Source organism: Hyposmocoma kahamanoa, unplaced genomic scaffold (genome assembly GCF_003589595.1).
Source record: "Hyposmocoma kahamanoa isolate Upper Pololo Valley unplaced genomic scaffold, ASM358959v1 93, whole genome shotgun sequence".
NCBI classification, from domain to species: Eukaryota; Metazoa; Arthropoda; class Insecta; order Lepidoptera; family Cosmopterigidae; genus Hyposmocoma; species Hyposmocoma kahamanoa.
The window spans coordinates 142,974-157,207 of record NW_020654810.1 but is presented as its reverse complement, the minus strand read 5'-3'; the positions used below and the strand labels follow the sequence as shown (position 1 = coordinate 157,207).

General features: G+C 40.2%; 1 protein-coding gene across 1 annotated transcript in view; it reads right to left on the bottom strand.

The window, feature by feature from the left end:
* LOC113237598 (somatostatin receptor type 5) overlaps positions 1-14,202 on the bottom strand; it is a 275,719-nt gene extending 261,517 nt beyond the window's left edge. The window contains exon 1 of the mRNA XM_026474173.1: positions 13,873-14,202. The gene's annotated coding sequence lies outside the window, so the exon portion shown is untranslated. The remainder of the gene's footprint in view (positions 1-13,872) is intronic.
* Between the last annotated feature and the right edge of the window lie 32 nt (positions 14,203-14,234).

Sequence of the window (14,234 nt, the reverse complement as noted above, 5' to 3'; positions counted from 1 at the left end):
CGACTTCAATAAAAGGAGGAGGTTCTCAATTCGACTCTGTTATTTTGTATGTATGTTTCGGGATAATTTGTGAACCGATTTTGAAGATTTTTTTTGTGGGAAAGAGGTTACCTCAGCAGTGGTCCCATTTAAATTTAAAGAGAATATTTCACCTTTAACGGTGGCAAACTTGGGGATGAAATTCAATAAAACTTGGCTAATAGATGTAATTCACGAACTTTTGAGGTCGGTTTTTTAGTACATGTCATCCGTAAGTAACTTTGTAACGTTGGAGAAAGGAATCAATTTGCGAGATGGTTGAGTAGTGAGCCAGCAGATGAGATGTAACCTCAGGACCGAAGGAATGTCAACTACCTTTTTCCCACCGTGAATTACCATAGCCGATTTCGAAGTCTCTCAATAGGCTTCGCATTCAAGTGGGCTGGAGCATAGACAATAAGTTCAGATGATGATTATCGGATAGTTCCAACTTGGACATCATTTGCTGTACATCTCAAACGGTTGCCCACTTTGCGTCGTGCCTAACGCTTGCACGAAGATTTAATAACGGCTGCTAGTGATTGGGTCAGTCTGGCCTGAGCAGCGGCTCTGAGTCGTAACAATTTAGTGCCTATGCGATTGATACACTAAAAAAGTATAATTTTAATAAGTGTAATTTTTTTGTAGTACTTAAAATAAATAAAACGATTAAAATAAGCTATTGTATCCATTTTTTTTACAAGAAAGTTAACACACGTGACATAATGTTACGTAAATTTTATGCATCACACATGCAAAGCAGTTAAGTAAATTTTACTACATAGGGCACACTATAAGGAACTCCGGAACTGGCCACTTACATAAACAATATTTAAAAAGTAATTATTAAATAATTGAAAATGGAATTCTTTGGCTGTAGAATACAATTTGTTTCATCTGACTGTCACTTGTTCTTACATTGTGGCGTCATTTTAGAAATTGGTTGTCTACATCACCATGGATTTAACTCGTGAAAATTTTCGTGGTATGATTTTCTACGACTTCAATTCAGTTCTTCACGACTTCAAAGTGTAATTTAACAGCTCAGCGGAGCTTCACTCGGCTTGAAACTGCATTTGGCGTTGAAGCACCACGCAAGACGACTTTTTATAGCTGGTTTGAAAAATTCAAACGCGGTCGTGTGAATCTCAGTGACGAATTTCGTGATGGTTGCCCGTCCACTGCTGTGATCAACAAAAACATTGATGCTGTGCGCCGTATGATCAAAACAGACAGGCATGTGACATACCATGAGATTTGGGCATCTTTAGGCATAGGCATGAGTCAAATACAATCAATACTACACAAACATTTGGGTGTGAAAAAGCTGTGCTCTCGGTGGATTCCACACAATTTGACTGAGGCTCAAAAAACGGATCGCGTCACTTGGTACAATGCCATGCTTACCAGTTTCAACAACGTGTCTCAAATTTGGTGTGGGACATAGTAACAGGTGACGAAACATGGATTTATAGTTACGATCCTAAAACAAAGCAGCAATCGAGCGTATGTGTCTTTCGAGATAAGCCGAAACCAACCAAAGTGACGCGCGTGCAAAGTGCTTCTCAGCGGATGATTGTTTCTTTTGTAATAAAACTGGACATGTGGCTACTGTTGCTTTGGAGAATCGTTGTACTGTAAATAGTGATTGGTACACGACCATTTGTTTGCCGGAAGTTATTGACAAACTCCGTAAAAATAACCGTAACGTCGTATCATCTTGCACCACGATAATGGCAGTTCTCACACGGCCAGACAGACCAAAGGATTTTTGAAGATGAACAACGTTGACTTTATGAGTTATTCCGCGTACAGTCTCGACCTGGCACCTTGTGAATTTTATTTATTTCCAAAAATTAAGAACCAGTTACGCGGTCAACGATTTTCATCACCTGAAGAGGCTGTCGAAGAGTATGAAAAATATGTTTCAGAGATTGTAACGGAGGAGTGGCATAAATGTTTTCAAAATTTGTTTATTGACATGAAAAAGTGCATTAACGCTAACGGACAATGTTTTGAGTAACAACAAATTCATTTCTGACCATTTACAGCATTTTTTCTTATTAATTCCGGAAACTTATAGTGCGCCTCACGTAGAAGCGTATATTTTATAAGCTGTGCAACAGTTTTGTATATACTGCAGAAGAGCGTATTGCCGAGGACTCAACATAGCACATATTTATACTACTAAAAAATCCAAAATATCTTTATTACAATGTTACCAAAGCACACTTGCACGATTGCAATATTTGCAAGTATACTCTTTGTACATAGACATATCTTCAAATTGAACGTTAAGATTTACGTGAACAAATCTTATTTTATAATAGAATATATTATTTAAAAAGCCTGAAGAGGTTATACGGACCACTTCAATGGATTTTTATCGTCCAAGTTCGCAGAAACTGTATAATAATAAGCTTTTGCAGAAAATTTATGTCACGATAGTTTTAAAACTCCTAAAAGGCAATTGTTTATACCAACAGAAATTAATTATAGAAAGGTATACGAGCGAGAATCAAAAAGTTCATAAAAACATAATGATATAACATTGGGTTGGCTAAAGAGTCCGTAGAGGATCAAAGAAAAATGTATCGATGAGAAACATTCAAAAAAATCTCACTTTAATAAATTATGTATTGGCCTTATCGGTGTACAAACATTTCATTCTTTGGGGTAATTTTACAAATCCACTTTCATAAAAACTCCTGTCTTTCCTTGTAAAATGCAGCTCGGAAGTGTCCTTTGGTAGTATTTTCATTATAAAAGAAATTGAGGAAATAATGCTTAAGTAATACAGGGAAAAGTGAATAGCAAGTTTCAGACAAATTATCAATGCGATAGAATGTGTAGAGATCTGTCAAAATGAGAACAACAGCTTATTAATTCTATAGACAATATTAGTTAGAGCTCTTTCAGGATTCAAAAAAGTAAGGGCGTTTCCTCATAACGCGTAATTAAAGAAATAAGGGGCAAGTGATTTCTCACTAAAAACTAAAATCCGGAAAATATTGTGTTTATTTGTTTGGACAGTCAACAAACATTAGAGGAAGACGCTATTCCACAGTGGCTCATTGGATTGCCGAGTTTAAAAAAGAGTGCGGAAAAAACATCAAAAAGCAGAAAAGTAAATTCGGAAGCTTTCAATGTTTCAATACATTTTAACTGATATGAATGGGACTTGAAAAAGTTTTCGCGATATACGAACTAACTTACGTTTCAATTTGTTTTCCTATGCAATTAGATGTAATTGTAATATTAAGTAAATTGAAAAAGCATTTTTAATTATTTTCACTAAAAAGTCTACTACAAAGTCCGATAATTTTCATTAAATGTATTAAATAAGAGATAGGTACAATAATGAGTCTTTTCCTATATTTTCTATAAATCGATCTTAGCAAGCACTACTAGCAGTATCTTTTTGTGATAGAGAAACAACCTCTCTATCAGAACCACAGAACCATAGAGGATGGAAAAAATCAGAACTCGTCCTATGAATACATAATAATATTTTCTCAAACATGCTCGGAAATATTTGCATTACTTTCAAAAAACGAACATGGGAAGTTCGTCATTTATGGACCGTGAGACTTGGCCTTCCGCCTGGCCGGGAAATAAGTATGAAAATCCATTACTGTATTACTGTCCACTTCTCTAAACTTTTTCAAGTCTACATAAATAATGAACTATGCAAACAGGCAAAAGAAAAGCTCATATAGCCAACTGCCCAGTGATCATAATTGCGAGAATAAAAATACCTACCTCTACCGCTTACTTGAAAAAAAAAATGGCGGTAACATTTATTTATAAAGCATTGGCTTCAGAGCCATCAGCTTAATGGTAACAAATAATGACGAAACGCACAACGTAATATACATAAACTAAAAATTAATTCGTGTAAAAAATGTAGCTATTAAAATCCGCCATTTTCATTTCTTAGTAACATTTAAACTCAAGTGTGTTTTTTCGTCTTTTACTTTGGTCGTGAAAATGAGTGCTAGTGAGAAGAGCGATAACGAAAATACAGTAACGGATAATACACATTCAAACACATGGCGCTCGTCCTTGAAACTCCTACTCGTCCAGCAAACCCATATGTGCGGCCTCTGAATGCAATATGTGTACTTAGTACATTTAAAAATTAAAAAAATATATATAGTAAATAAAAAAAAATATTAAAAAAATAAGCACAAAATCGCACATTTCGTTCAGATTGCGCGATATCTGCTTTACAATAATTGCAGGCCCAAACGGCGCAGCGACGCGACGAGTCGCCAGCGGCGCGCGGCGCGCCTCGCCAGCGGTGCTACTGTGTTACGCGGCGGAGGGAGATCGCTGTTGTGAGAGCACGGCGAGTATCATGGTTACCTAGTTCCCATTCCGAGACAGACTGATATTTATGTACACAACTCGGCAACCCGGCTCGAAATGAACTCTCTGCGTATATAGCCAGATATTTGCTAACAATGTAGGAAACATGTAGAAGTGAATGCAGGGCCTTAAAGTGAATTACATAGTACCGCCTGAATGAAGAAGGAGCAGCCCTGGACGTGAAATAAATTATCAATGTTGGCGTATCAGGTATACCGTCGGAATTCTCAATTAAGCTTCTCGCACGAGCAGCGCAGTGGCAGCGGCGCAGCGCGCTCCCGGTGGCGGTGCGGCGGCGGCGGAGGCGGTCGCGACCGCGTTAAAAACTAGAATTAAGCAGGGCCACATTCGAGAGCCAGAAAAGTAACGGTATCGAGCATAACCAGCCCGAGTCCAGCACCGGCTCGAGCCTCGCACCATGCATATGCATACGCCATACCTATACTCTACACCGCATGCAACCTGTATAAAGTTTATCGCAGGCGCCCACGGCCGACGACCGGCCGACACCGCGACGGGTCGTCGACCGCCGGCGTACGGACAGGACAGGACACGCGGCGATTGTCATATGCGCAGGTCTGCGCTCGCGCCGACAGCGTCTTGGACGGCAAGCGGCTCGATAACCGCTGCAAAAGGAACAGAATTATACTTTTCATAGAATGTTCGTTCATTATCATTGTATGTATCTGTTATCACGTTTTACTTGTTGCCGTGTAGGTACTGCATAATTATATGACAATGCTACGACTACTATAAATTATGACGTAGCCGTAGGTAACATTTAAAACACAGAAATATAAATAAACGGCTAACAACAAATGAGATAGGTTATAACTTGGACACTATCAATTAAGCTGTGATAAAATTTCGATAAAATTGATAAATTAAATAATACTATAATAATAGTGAAAATAAAGTCCACATGCCGCCGTTGCGACAGAGACGGCTGTGTATCTTTGCGTTGTTTCAAAACCCAGTTATCACGGTCGGCGCGGACGCAAGCGCAGCGCACGGTCGCTTTGTGGCACGAAACACGCGAAACTGAGCAATGGCCTTCAGGGCAGCGTGAGAACAGCTGCTCAAGTTGCAAGGTTGCCTATAAGCACGACCATGCGCATTTTGCTGTGCACTCCATTTATACCGCGGGCGACGACGGCGACCGGGCGCGGGGCGCGGCGGCCTAGAGTTATTCTAATTGCGCGCGTTGAAAATTGAATGACCGCCGCCGCCGACGCACCTGCGCCCGCGACGCCTTCTCGGTTTAAAATACACTAAGCCAAATGTAAATTTAGTAAACCGAATAAAATATCCTTGAAAAAAGTACATATCAGAAATAAAAATAAGCACTGCCACTTAGCACTAAGATGCGTATGATCAAGCAAACACACTGAGCGAGCATGCTTACAGAATGCTTATTTACTATTTTGAACCAAGTAAGTATTTATTTCAGATAATTATAAATATATTTTATACAATTAACGGTTTCATAAAAATAATATAAAGACAATAACACGAGAACGGGCCCATAATTAGTAGGAAATTACCAAGTGTTTAAGCTCTGTGGTTGCCAGTTACGGTTAAGGCGACCCGAAGCCTTAGTAAAAGTAAAAGTACCCGTAGAAAGGTCCTGAAGGTCGATGTCAACGGTGCCAGACCACCGTCCCCCGAGATTACCAGCCCGATGGAAGATACAGAACATAAGATTATATTATTTGTTGACGTTAAAGTTAAAAGGCATCAACATCAATGTTCCTATACAGAAGTGAATAATGGTCAAAGGAAGTACATTTGATCTAAATAACCTGCTTCTTATTACGAAGAAAAAAAATCCTGTGAAATTTACGTCACTTAATGGGCAGAAAAAACGATCACAAACAACATACCTAGAACCGAAAAATAGAACTTTGTAGATACAGTTGTCTTTAGGTACAACTATAGCTGCTAAATTGCTACGTGATCCATAAAGAACTAAGTTGTCGAAAAGACTGTTCTGCTTTGCACATGATTAAGCAGTAATAATAACACGAAAACAGTCAGAGACGTAGTAATCGCCAGATTGGTTTACTTGAGCTACTTTCAGATTTAATGACATACGGCATTTTGCTTTGTGGTAATAGAATCATTGTCCTGCAAAAACGTGTTTAAACTCATTAATATTGTTACATTACAGTCACAGTACATTTATGATTACGCAATTTATACACTAGTGCAGTAATTTCAGCACAAAAAAAAGTTATAGGTATAATGGTGGTGACACATCCTGACATTCAATACACTTAACTACAATTATTAAAGCGACATCTCTAGCCAGCTACTTGTAGCGGCAAAGGTACCTGGCTGAATCAAGAAATAGACTTCTCACAGATGGCGCCACGGCAAAAAAGCCGTTAACAATCGACAACAAAGATCTGCAACAAACATAGAAAAAATCGTGAAGTTCGCTGGTTCGTCCCGTGGTTTACCACGGAACGAACCAGCGAACAAACCAGCAAACCTCGGTAGGCTAACCGTGCCAAGAAAAGTTGGTACGGTTTGTTTGGAGACGCTGGTTCGATTCCAGCAGGATCGAAGGATTTTTTCTAAGTGTTCAATCTTTGTATTAATAATTATAACAAAGTAGTGGAGTAATTTCACAAAAAATTCACATCAAAAATTAATATAATTGTGGTGACACATCAAAAATCAAAATCAAAATAATCTTTATTTCATACGTAAACATTATTACACTTGAAATCGTCATATTGGTTAAACTCTACCGCTCATTCCTAAGGCAGATTCCCCTGAGAAGAATGAGCAAGAAACTCTAGGGGGTTGCTCTTTCTAAATAACATTTGCACGCATTCAACATTTACAATTTTTTTTTCTTATGATATATGCAATACGAGGAATAAAAACAAACTGCCTGTTCTTGACACAAAATCACAAATTCATTTATAAGAAGCAATGTGTTCATCCTTTAAATAAAATATCAGATTATTTAAAATGTTTGCCATTATACGAAATTAAAGCGTATTGTGGGGCATAAACTATAAATATAATAAATAAAATAACTGCCTCCTTGGCCGAACGATTACCATGCCTGTCACGTAGAGGACCCAGGTTCGATCCCCGGGCCGGAAGAAATATTTGTAAGGCCTACCATTTATTTCTCTCGTGAGTTTGGGTGTAATTTATTTGTGGTTGTCTATGTGTGTGTCCATGGCACCCGCGACACAGGGTTTCCCTAGTGCGGGGTTATGTTGAGTGTGTGCGTTATTATTATTAAACTATAGGCTATATGATTATTTCAGAATATCTCCTAACCAGATCACAAAAATTCATTCAAGTGTTCAGTTTAGCTCTTTTACGTTGTTTTAACCTATAATATTATAAAATAGTTATTGGAAATGATAAATGTGAACAGTTCCAACTCCTAGGCTGTTCTGAGTAAATAGATATAACTGTAACAAGTTTCTCATTTGTTTTTCGCAAGAGACGTTGCCTTACGAATATTAATGAGTAGTACTTAGTGATTATCAGTTTCGCAATTTTTAATGTAATTTGGTTTACCTTTATAATACAGACAAAATAATTGAATTTTGAAAGGGAACAATAACACAATGCAGTCGCGTTAATATCTTTTGTTTGGAGAAATAGACTCCGCAAGTTTCGTTTGTTTTAAATAAGGACCTAATATACAGCCAGAAGTTTTTGTAAATTATGTTTTCACTTTAACAGCAAAAAAATAGTATCTTCTACAAGAATGACTCTTGGTTGGCGTCAAATTGAAAGTAAACTTAATAAATAAAGAATAAATCAGTACAGAGTACTAAAAAAACCGACTTTAAAAGTTATTCATCCCCTAGTTGGCCATCCTTAGATGTGGAATACTTTCTTCAAATTTAAATGAAACCACATCTCTGAGGTACCCTCTTTCCAACAAAAAAGGATTAACAAAATCGGTTCACAGAGTTATCGCGTTTATTTAAAGTATGTTTACTTTAAAAAAAAACATTCAGTCGAATTGAGAACCTAATCCTTTTTTGAAGTCGGTGAAAATTCAATGAATTGATTATCAATAAGAAAAGAACAGAACATTTTACAGTTCCTTCTATACTTGCAAATAATTCTATAATAGCAAATCCATGGCGTCTAAAATTGTACAGTACCTATGTAGTTCGTGCGGGCAACGACTAATTTAACAATTCTATACTAAAACGACATTACCTTTCCTTTCATTACTGAGAAATCAAAGAGACAGAGGTGCGTTATATTTATATTACTTTTTTTTGCGTGTACCGTAATGGTGGCTATACGCTTACATATTTTTACTGTCAAAGTTTTTGTTAAGCGACGTTGTGAAAATAATACATTTTTAGGACAGAATAGAGCCCTAACCTCATTGAAAACTCATTTTCACTTTTAAGTCGAATCGCATCGGATCAAAAAAGATGTGGGGTTACCTTTGCTCAAGAGAGAACGTTATTTAAATAAAAATATGTTTCAACGTTCAACTTCTCATACATATTAGAAGCACTAAGATATGGTCTCAGTTGCAATTGACATGTTTGCAAGTTAAAAAAATATCTATTGCAAATTCTAGTAGGTACTCGAAAAAAATTGTGTAACTAAATAATAAAATATCGTGTCGTAAAGAATCCAACTATTTCACAAACAGCGAGCACAGAGAGATAATGCAATGCAATTGTTGCTGATCGTACATTGTGGGTGTATGGCGCGGTGTCCAGTGTCGGCATCGGAGGAGTCGGCTGTCGTTGAATCAGCAAATAACCAACCCCTTCGCCTACAACGACGAAAGGCAGGCAGGCTAGGCGCACTGTGGCTCAATTTATAATTGTACTGTAAAAATTATTGGGAACTTTTAATTGGAACGCGAAATTCATCATCTTCAATTCATCGTCAGGTACTTATGTCGTCTAGCGCGACGTGTCATGCGAGATGAACGACATTCACCTTGAACTTAGCACACGAGGCGCGGCCGTCGTCGCCTCGCCGCACGCCTTCACTCACCCCGCCGCCGGAGGCAACGCAATCTCTAATGCGACGAGCCCACCGCCGCAGCAGCTGCAATAGTTCAGTGAGACTGAGCAGCCCCAAAAACTGCGACCCAACAAAGCGGCGCGACTCGTCCGCAGCATGCGCTCGGTATTTTTAGCGCGGCGACGCGACGGCACGCGGACATGCTCGCACCAACAACAACAATGCTGTTTAAAAATAATGCGCTAATCATCTCGCCGGAGCGTCGTCGCCTAAGCTAAAGATTCGTCCGGTTGGCGCGTCGCGTCCCTCACTGGGGCGAGACCGCACTGCCCTGAACGACACGATAGGGTTTGGTATTGAGATCACTGTTTACCACTTTAGAATTTCGTCATTATTCTTCTGATACACGGTCGCGTCGCCAAGCATATAAGTTGTTTTGCTGTGTTCACGCGCTCTGGTCGAACGCCAACCTTCGCCGAGCAGTTGTGTCAACAGCGCAACGCGACGTCAGCCCGACGAGTGCGATGCGCTGGCGCACTAAACGACGCACAGTGTATGGAAAAGCCATGAAATTCAAATTTTTCTATTATAGGTCTTATTGTATCAAATATAGGAGCAAAACTCACGTTTATACATTCCCTCTAGTTTAAGAGTAAATTGTTACCAAAATTACAATTTTTACACCTGATAAATCTTTAAAAATGGCTGCCTATGAACTTTGCCCGAATAGGTGGCAGTAATTATTTTGAACGTAATAAATTTAGGGTTTCACTCTTAGAAGATGTGACGTGATGTGAGATGTGTGCACCAAATATTTATTATAAATATCTTGTCCACTTAAACTTAACACGCACTTAAAATGAAACCCTAAATTGGTGGAACGTCGTCGATTCGGGAATCGACAAAATGCTTGCATCACCCGATTGTCCGCGATCACAAATTTAATTTACGTTCAGTGTATCTCTTTTGTTATTATTATTAGGTACTTAAGGACAGGAGATTCAATTTTAGTTGAGAGCTGTCACATTTTAATAACTTCTTAACATTCAGTAATGATGTATTTAATTAATTAAATTAAATTGTAATTGTAAGATGTATGTAAGTTGGCTGTTGTTGTTCCTTAATAATAAAATAAAATAAAAATAATAAGAAGTCGTGATAAAATTGCTCGTTCTAAATAAGTAGACTTTCTCACTATATCACACATAATTGACTGACAAAAATGTGATTTAAAGGTTATTACTAATTCAGGATTTTCTATTTCTTTGTGCAATAAAGAATCCGTTAAGCTTTTAGGGAGAAGTAGATAATCAATACATGAAGCATAAGCTGTTGTAATCGTGAATAGATGCAGAAACAGTAATGTTTTCTTAAGTTTGCAAGGTGCTGTTTCCACCCCAGCAATCAACTGACAAATTGATTCTCAACGAAATAAATAACGAAGACGTTGATGTCGTTAGTATGACAAACCGAACACGGTAGGCAAGTAAGGGGAAAGCCGCGGGGCAAGGCGAGGGCGGGGACGTTCGCGCCGCAACCAGCCTTCGGTAATTTGCATTTTTACGAGACACCTACCTCGTCGGTTACCACCGCCGCGCCGCACCGCGGTCCCCTGTCCAGTCTATAGGTTCACCGGCAGCAAACGCAAGAAGATACAGTCTGTTGCTTTAGCTACTTGTCTACAGTACGTAGGTACAAAAATTAAATAAGCCTATTAATTGTCCACACAGCACTCAAATTATGATACATTTTCCCAGATTTAACCACTGACTGGTTGAATATATTACGTACAAAACATACGCATTTCTTAGAACATTTCACAAAATATACCGAAACCTCCGTAGAAACGTATGTCAATTACGGGTTATGTCAACAATCTTCTCATCCGACAAGTGAATATTTCCAGAAATGGCAATTTAGAATGATAATTCGGGAGATTTCGACTTAATATTCTGAACGTGGTACGGTACAACAATCAACAAAACAACGACACAATTGCGACACTCTATTACTCACACGTAACTTATGTATCTAAGAAGTCTCCCTAAATTACACAGAATACCAATGTAACAAGAAACGTCAAGTCAAGTAAGTGATACTCTAGATATTGAAGGATAGGATAAATTTGAATATGGCTATTTTTAACACTCATCAAACAAATTGTGATCAAAAGTCTGGACGTGTTTCACTGCCCTTAGAAACTTAAAATTTGGCTTGGAGTTAGGTCGTTGGACATAACGTAAAGGAAACAAATGGAAAACAGCTAATTGTAATTCGAAAACAGCCAAAATTGCGAACTAACAACTACTAAACTCTATTAACTAAATGACCCTCATTATATCGTCAAACATTCAATAATTTTGCAACTTATTCTAGTAGATTGATTTAAAGAAGCAATCGGAATGGCAGAATGATCATACCACATAGATTAACCTTCTGACACGGAATAATAGAATGATTCCCCTAGTTTCAATGTGTACTCACGTGGGCTATTGGCACATTTCGGGCATGTTCTCACCATTAGCATGCCCTTCTTGCGAAACTGTCTTTCCTACGTCGCCATCCGAGCCCACCTGGACGCCCTGGGGCCGCCACTTATTTTATTAAATTGGAGAAGAGCCATCTCTTCTGTGGTGATGTAGTAAAAATATAGTCCAAAACAAAAACTTATGTGAGTTTTATTAAAGGAAAGGTTTTTGCATTTATTATGGAAACAATCATTAAACTATGTCGTCAATGATAAAAATTGTCTGTTGCTGTTAAAATGACCACAAAGTTTTCGCTGTGACGACGGTGCCTGATGACGATCCGGCTATGGCGCGAGCGAGCCTGCGTGCGAGTCAGGCCAGCTTGTGACGGTCGCATGCGACCGATGGGCATCCATAACCCATAAATAACGGCAGAGGCGAGGGTGCGCCCGCCCCCGGCTTATTAATAATATTACGCCCGATTAGGCATGTCCCTCCCGGCGTCTGGGGACAAAGTACTCCACCCGCGTGACGTCAGCGCCTGAAATACGTGTTGTACCCAAGCGGGCGCAGGCAACAGGCGACACGAGCAGAGTGAAACCGGCCCCCGGTAGTGCCAAACCGGCGGTCAACGACTCCCGAAATAGATGCACAACGCGCGCACCTATAAGAAATTAAGAACCGGTCTTCGCCGCGACACACGGACACCGATAAAAATTCGATTCGAAAGCGGAATCCACCTGAGCGATTAATTTACAGCGGCTTTCTCCGACCTCTTGACAGCTCTCCGAGTGAACTTAACCGAGGTTGTCCTCAATTCCGTCTGAAGGAATACCCAAACTCGCCCTTCCGGCGACTTCTGCGATTGGGCACTGCGACCACCAGGGCACTGAAAACTTATCTCTGCTTGTTTATAATGATAACCTCTTCAGTCATAAGAGCCGAAGATCATTTTACAAAGTTACGCATGGCTAAAGTAATTCTTCAATAGAAAACGAATCAGAAACGTAATGAGAAACTAAAAAGCGAGGAAGGAGGCTGCATTTAAGTTACCAAAAACAGCAACGTCTAAAAACGGGCCTTGACCCACATCTTTATATTCGGAAATCCAAAACTTTCCATCCTCTAATGAATAATGCACATCTCGGGCAAAATTAGCGGGTCTCATGAATTAACGGCAGCCACGACGACTGCCTTCACTTAGAGGTGGGGTTCGCCTTCCACACTCTCCAGTCTCTACAACAACTTAGTCGAAGACTAGCAACTGCACAACAAAAAATTGTAATACTGACGTGAACGGTTGCGAGTTGGGAGCACAGTGAATAGCTGTACAGTTAATTACTTGAAAACGGCTGCCCGTTGCGGACAAGAAGAATTTTAATTAGTTATGTGAGCAGAGTTACATGCAGCAACAGCCAGCGCTTGCCGCTCTGCCCCGCCACTCGACTGACCGGCTACAAGTGTAATGAGTCTATGTATGCTTTATGTATGCTAAGTATAGTTTAATGTATTTACATTTAATGTTACTCGGCCTTCTTATCCCAAGAGACCATAGTAGTCAACAAGAATCAGTAATATTATGCGAATACTAAAATGGCATCTGGAACCTGCTGCAAATGACTCGTTGAGCTCGCGAGCGACACTAGCTTGCAGAGCATAACAAAAACAAACTTTCTCTCACTTCGACAAATATTTTCGGATTCTAAGTATCGGCTAATATCCTTATCTCATCTTCAAGAATATGTTTTAGTGTTCAGTTCGTTACGAAAGTCGTACGTTCGTAATAATATGACGTAACAACATGCTTAACCGCAACAGTGTGGATTATGTATAAAAGCGTAACTTCGGCGAAAGAACGGACGACGGTGACATAACCAGTTTTACTTCAGTACGAGAACTTTGCGCCCGAGGACGCTATAGCTAGCAGTAGCGTGCGAGGCGCGAGCCGCTCGTAGCCGAGACACGCGGCCGCGGCGCGGCCCACGGAGGCGGCGCGACCGCGTGGCAAGGCGCCTTCTGCCGTCCACAATCCTACCTGGTTAACGTTGCGCAGCCTCCTCGCTTCTTAGGCTGCTATCGTTCGCACCGAGAATGCCGACGTTGCGTCTTCGCAGCCTGCAGGCGCCGACTTCAGCGAGAACTATCTCGTCGAACGTGGAGCGCGGACGACATCTTTACCTGACAGTATTAGAAAATAACGATACGACTCTAATGCTGCCCGGTAAGATGCGAACCGCCACTCCCTGAAGAGAAGATGCGCAGGCGACGGCAGACACGCGGCACGGTGTCTCTCGGCGGAGAGAGACCGCGACGGCTCTCAGCGGCACCGGCGCCGCGGCCGGCGGCTCGGCGTGGACTGGCCGCGACGCAGAGCGCGCGCGGAGGCGCCGCCCCACG